The sequence below is a fragment of the Protopterus annectens genome, chromosome 14.part0 (genome assembly GCF_019279795.1).
Source record: "Protopterus annectens isolate FY-2018-M chromosome 14.part0, PAN1.0, whole genome shotgun sequence".
NCBI lineage: Eukaryota > Metazoa > Chordata > Ceratodontiformes > Protopteridae > Protopterus > Protopterus annectens.
In genome coordinates, this window is record NC_056748.1 from 721,244,376 (window position 1) to 721,251,833 (window position 7,458).

Genomic DNA, 7,458 nt, shown 5'->3' on the forward strand with positions numbered 1-7,458 from the left:
GTATTTTATGACTTTGTGTCTCTCTGTACATAAGACACTGTAGAGATTGGATGTAGCAGTTTCAATGATCAACACTACTTTTGTCTTCTTGTCCAATATCTTGTTTTCTCGCATCTAATTTTTGAACCGTTAGTAATGGGTCATCCCATGTGACATAAACTTCATCATTTTCTATAATAATTTATGGCTCATTTTTCCAATGCTTTTCAGCTACTTCAATATTATAATGTTTGCATGATCCCCAATGCAACAGTCTTGCCACATTATTATGTCTTTCAGTATACAGTCCTTCTGCCATTACTATATCACAACCAACAGCAAGATGCACGACTGTTTCCAATTTTGTTTTACAGAACCTTCATTTGTCTCTTTCTCTCACATGTTCAATGGACTTTATAAATCAATGTGTACATAGTCTAATGTCTTGGGCTGCCAGTATTAACCTTTTGTCTTTTGCTTTAAATTCACCACTCCTTAACCATTTCTGCATTCGATCCTGATTGACATGAGCTTTTTCCAAGATTGCAACTATATTTATGCATTGTCCACATTTCTTGCCTTCTCATCTGATCCTTTACTTTATATTATTTCTTTTTTTTTTTTTTTGGCATTTTCACTTGCCTGATTTTCATCTACTTCTGGTTTGATTTCCATTCCCACCTGACATCGATATGCTTCTGTTAAACTAAGCAGGAAAGTCATGTTAGACTTACTCTCCTCATGTTTTAAAACTTTGGGTCTTGTGAGGTCAGCCGATATGTATGCAGTCCTACCATTGCAGATCTATACATGTAATCAGTTTCGAGGAGGCCCATACCTCCTTCACAATGGGGAATATATAGTCTTGGTATACACCATTTTTTATAAATGATTTAATAAGCATGAAGCATTTTTCTTGTTTTCCTGTCCAACTGATCCAGTACCTTTTGGGGCCAGTCATTTGCTCCAAAACTGTAAGTTAGTTCAAGAAGAGTAAATTGGTTTATAGCTTGGTCTTTGTTCTTAAATGTTAGGGCTGTTTTCAGTATTAATTTTAGTCATCTAAAATATTCCTTACTAAGTTTTATTTGCATTTGTCCATGTTTTATTGTTGATCTTTCATCAATTCACAAATATTTATATACTTCCTCTTGCTCAAGTTCTTTTATAGCACATTTCTTGGTGCTGCAGCTTTTCTGCTCTAAAGGTTACTTTTGCACATTTATCAAGACCAAATGACATTCTTGTATCATCTGAAAAAGTTTTGACCACTTGCAGTTGTGCTGTCAGTTCTTCATCTGATAAATGATACATTTTTAAATCATCCACAAAAAGATGATGATAAGTCTTTACACCTGGTTGTTTTCTAGGAGCCAAATTGTAGCCATGAACTAATCTGCTAAGTAGACAGCTAATGGGTTTAGGGCTTATGTGTAAGAGGAAAATGCTGAGGTGGAAGATATAGCTTCCTCTTCCAAAAACACTGGCACTGCAACTACTTCAGTGTTTTCCCCTACAAAGGGTAATTCATGACAAGAATCATAGGTGCATAGGTTAACTGCCCTTGTGGACCATTTTTAAGCTAGCCAATCAAAACGTGTCCCTCTTGTCTGTGATTTAAATACCTTAACCATTATGTCAATCCCAACCAAATTCCACTTTACTTTCTCTATTATCTGTACAAACCTCTTAAGTCCTCTTCTTTCTTTTATGCTGCTCTCCCTCCATTGTAGTGTGAGTAGATACCACTTTTTCAATTTCTTTTTCCTCTCTTTAGGGTGTAGCCTGGCATACGCTTCATACTCTACGGAATGCATTTTTTGAGCAACACTTAGAAAATATTAGATTTTTCAGAAAATAATTGTGTGTGACTGTCTAAATTAATGCCTCAAACAGCAAGTACATAGCTTGCTTAACTACAGAAATTCTAATTCAAAAAATATCTTTTGTAGCTATAGAGGGAACAGATGAAAGTGATGCATGCATTTATTAAGTATTTGTAGGGGCAACATCTTGTGAGATGTGAGCATTTTATAATGCCAGGTAGATTGGGTATCACCAACAAGAGATTGTGAGTACAAAATGAAATTCTCTGGCTACACCCTGCCCTCTCTGTCTTACCCTTCCACTGCTAAGGTTAGTATCTCAGAACAAAATATAGCTGTGATGTTGTCCTATCTCACCTTCATACTTAACTGGTGGCTTCAGAACTGATCCACGGTTCCAACTCAGCCATTTTCCAAAGCTCGCTGTCTTCCACTGGCTCGTGGCTGTATCCCTATCCCATCATGCCCTAGGAAAGTTCCCCAAATCATGTTTTCTGCTAAACAGATCGGGTGCTTCCATTTTGACTCTGGCAAAGGTGATAAACATTTTCTTCTAGTTATTGATATAGTTGCTGTTTTTTGGCTGTTATTAGTTAGTGAGTAGTGTTTAAGTAGTTTTTTTCTCAGTTTAAGAGAGTTTGTTCTGGTTTTTGCTTCTGGCAGTCATTCTTTTTACTTCAGACCTGTGTTACTCCCTATCCCAGCTTAAATTTAGTGTTAAAGCCTTTTTTACACACACTTTTGATTTTGTTCCTGTTGCTTATTTCTGACTAATACAGCAGCTCATTTAAGTTATAGGGCTGACATGGCCTTTTTAAATTAGAGAATTTTCTCCCTTCCCTCTCCCATTTGAGCTAGGCAGCTTCATTTCAGTTAGAGAACTGCCACCCCTTCCCCTCTTTTATTGTGCTTGTTTTACATTTCTTCTTCTTCTGTTAAAAAGTATATATATATATATATATATATATAGAGAGAGAGAGAGAGAGAGATTTATAATTGTTTGACAGAGTATAGTGATACCTTCTTATATTTCTTGTTATTGACTTAATATATTCATTATGTCTAAGGAACATAAAGAAAGCAAACCCTCAGGGTTTAAAAAGTGTGTGAAATGCAACCAAAAAAATGTCCATCATGGATGGACACACTATTTTTGTATACTGTCTAGGAGCTGTGCATCTGCAAGAATCCTGTTCTATTTGCCACTCTTTTAGTTCAAGAATGCTACTTGAAAGGCAGAACAAGCTTATAATAAGAGGTTTATTGAAGTCCTCCTTTTCTGAAGCATTAGAAGAAGGTCAGGGCACCTCTAAATTGACCAAGTCTCCTTCATCCAAGTCTGACAAATCTGGAAAAAGGTCATCTCCTTTTTCTGACCATTCGGAGCCAGCAAAAAAGCTGATCAAAGTTACTTCTTCAGACCCGAAGATTGTCGGGCCTGAAAAATCTTTATCATTGACTCCTTCAGCATCAGTGCCAATAGAATTTGAAGTACAGAGCCAGTCCCCGGAATTGGTACTGGTCTCCCCTACTTTAAGGTCACCTCTTCTACAACCAGTTAGACGTCCTGCCCCCTCCTCTTGGTCCTTCTGGAGTCTTTCTGAAGATTTTGTGGATTTTGTGGTGCTGCTCTCATCTAGGAATCATGATAAATTACGAAAAATTTGCCTTGTTGCCACCTCAGCGTATTGTTTTTATAGCAGCAGATCTAGATACAACAAAAATGATGGCAAAACTTCCACTAGAAAAAGTTCAAGTCCTAGGACATCAGGTCCAAATCCTACTTTCCATGAGGAAGGTTCAAGCAAGAACAGTTCTGAAAGCCTTGGGAACCATGGCAGAGGCAATAACCCTGATTCCATTAGTATGTCTGCACATGAGAATTCTACAGTGATTACTGTTCACTCAGTGGTCCATGCAAGAACTACCCATGTCCCACCAAATTTTGATAATGGAATCTTGCAAGAAAGACCTTCATTGGTGGCTTCACTCCACTCATATGACATTAAGTCGACCCTTTGTTCTTCCCCAGCCATTAGCCACAGTGACCACAGATGCATCCCAGATAGGGTGGGAGGCATTATCTGGGAAGGACAGTCCAAGGTACTTGGCAGGACCACGAGACCCATTTGCACATCAATGTCCTAGCGATGAGAGCAGTGCTGCTAGCACTGCAAGCACTTCAGGACTCTCTTCTGCTGGGAACTATTGCAATACAGATGAACAATATGTCAGTTGTTTGGTATATAAACAAACAAGGAGGAACCAGGTCCTACCCCATTTGTCTAGATGCCCTGAGACTATGGCAGTGGGCAACCTCCTCCCAATGCTTTCTGATAGCAACACACATCCTGGGGAAATTCAACATGATAGCATACAAACTGAGCAGAGCAATTCTGATGCCTCATGAGTGGTCCCTAAAACCGAAAGTAGCGGAAATGATTTTTCGTAAATGGGGCCAGCCTTGCTGTGACCTTTTTGCCACATCCATCAATGCCAAATGCGGCAGCTATTTTGCCCTAATTCCCCCTCTGAGGGAGTCACCAAGGGATGCACTTGTACACGATTGGCCCTCGAGTCTCCTCTATGCCTTCCATCCCTTTCCCCTGATACCCAAGGTTCTTCAGAAAGCCAACTCATTGGGAAGCAGTCCGATTCTCCTTGCCCATACTGGTCTCATCAGATCTGGTTCCCCCATGGTCAACCTCATCTCCAGGAGAAGCCATGGGTTCTGGACCCAGTTCTGGATCTTCTGACTCGTGCGTCAGGGATGCTCCATCCCTCTCTTCAAACCCTCAGATTGACAGCTTGGCTGCTTTGATTCCAAATATAGCTAAGCTCCCTAACCTTTTTTAATCTGTGAAGCATATCTTGATCTCGTCCCATAAGGCTTCAATGAGCAGATTATACATGAGTAAATGGAAAAGATTTTCTTCTTGGGCATTATATAACCACACTGATCCCTTTTCTGCTCCCATAGGTTCCATTCTTGAATTTTTGACAAAGCTGTTTAATGAAGGTGCTGCTGCAGCTACCATTCGAGTACAGTTGGCAGCAATATCTTATTTTCACATAAGTGATTTGGGCCCAAGTTTGCTGTCTCACAGACAATGCAAAGCTTTTCTAAAGGGCACTTTTTTATTAAGACCATCCATTAAGACCCCTTTACCACCATGGGACCTAAACTTTGTTCTATCCTGTTTGATTCTCCCACCCTTTGATCCTGCATCATCCTGTGATCTAAAGTTCTTGACATGAAAAACAGTTCTCTTGATTCCCATCACTTCTGCTAGAAGAGTTTCAGAGTTGCAAGCTTCATCGATACAGTCCTCCTACATGCTTTTCCAAGATGACAGAGTCTCCCTTCAAACAAACCCATGCTTCCTACCAAAAGTATGTTGAGTCTAATTTAAATCAGTCCATAGAACTACCAGTGTTTTCTTCCTAACTCTGTCAACAATGCAGAATATGCGCTACATCAACTGGATGTACATAGATAACTATGCTTCTACTTATACAGGACAGAAATTCTGACCAATTATTTCTTTCCTTTTCAGAATCTAAAAAAGGTGCTCCTGTATCTAAGGTCATGCTTTCGAACTAGCTATCATATTACATTACATTTACATACAAATCTCACAACAAAAATCTACCCTTTAAAGTTAAAGGTCATTCTACAAGAGCCATAGCAGCCTCATCTGCCCTTCGGGCTAGAATACCAATTGACACCATTTGTGCTGCTGCAGCATGGGCAAGACCTTATACCTTTATCTCACATTACAAAGTGGATTTGGCCTCTAGGAACAGGGCTTCTTTTGGGTCTACTGTTCTGGAGAATATTCTCCCATGAGCCGCCCAAGAAAGTGGGTGCTAGGGACATTATCCCACCAGTTAAGAATGAAGGCGAGATAGGACAACATCACATAAAGAAGTTATGTACTCACCATAACTTTCCATGTGTGTTGTCCATCTCGTCTTCATTCTTACATCCCACCCTCCTTCCCCCAGCCTTTGGCTCCTGGACGACAGAGTGGTCAAGTCTGGAAAAATATGTTCTCCGACCTTCTTTGCTGTTAAGTTTGAATAATATATATTTTTTTACTATTACATATTGTTTTATCAGCAAACAAGATCTGGGGAGCTTTCCTAGGGCATGCTGGGATAGGAATACAGCCATGAGCCAGTGGAAGAGCTTTTGAAAACGGCCAAGTCGGAACCGAGGATCGGTTCCAAACCCACCAGTTAAGAATGAAGGCGAGATGGACAACACACATAGAATGTTATGGTGAGTACGTAACTTCTTTTTTCAGTTTTGCTCTTTTCTTTACTTACATGTGCCTGCTGTTTATAATCTGCGTTTATTTGAATTTTCTGCTTGATATTGACAGAAATGGGTTTAGAACTATATGTTTTCCTGTCTGTCTCACTCTTAGCATGCACTTTTCTTCTGAGTGTCCTAACTTAAGTACAATTCTTCTTTTGCCTCTGTCATCTCTGTTTTTGTGCTTACACAGTGAGTGTTTCAATTTCTACGTGTAGGTGGATATACTTTGTCACCATGAATAGTGTCGTTGTTATAAACAACATAATGCTGACTCAGCTATTCTAGTTGTAGTCTTGTCAAACTCTATAGAAAAAAAACTTTATTTGTAGGATTCATTTCAGTTTTCATATTTCAACATGTGAACATTCTCTTCAGTATTAGTAGTAAAGAATTTAGCAAAGGACACCTTCCCCCACATCTGAAACAAATTAATCCATTACTTGCTGCTTTTTGTTTCACATGAGATGGCACATTTCTTACAATAGCTTTATGTTTAGAAACAAATACTCAGAAGTAAACAGTGTATTATTAATGGATGCACATTTTCCTAAATTTTCTAAGTTATCAGAGTTATTGGAATCACTTGCAATACCCAGTTTTTTATATTACATAAAGGAAAATGAAAAACAATAACCCTTTTGGCTTGCAGATACAAAAGCACATTTGGTTTTTCGTTTCAATTCAAAAGTAAAAAAGTACATTTTATTACTATCCACCAGTTATGTACAGTTCCACTTATACCCTGCACCCCATTTGTTACAGCTTTGGAGAGATGTATCTCTGTGTTAGGACTTTTAAGAAAAGATATGATGACAAATTATCTAGGTTAAAGTATAGCAGGCATTATGTTCATATACTGCCATGCACATTGCTTTTTATAGTAGCAGCCCTGCCAGCCATGAAAATCAATAAGCAATTGTTATAATGTATGGTTCATAAAAAGTAGAAATGTTTTGTGGCTCATAAAATAAGCATTCATTTACAGGTCAGACATCTAACAACCCAGAACAGAAAGATAAAAATGCATAACTTAATTTTTGAAGGGGGGGGCAGAAAATTTAGGAACTTGTTTGTGTGTGTGTATTTGTCTGTGTGTCTGTGTATTCTACTGGTCATTGATAAAGCTCATTTCCTGGGTGATGCACAGGCTGAACACTGCAGCCCAGTGCTTGCATTTCAGGTCACAATCACTGATGAACAGGATTCTGAAAGTGGGCGCAACATGGGAGATGGTGCCAGACTGTGTAAAGGCACACCTCCCCCCTTGAAAGGCGTACACACCATAGCTCTATACTAATCCCCCTCATGTATGTGGTGATATTCAAAGCT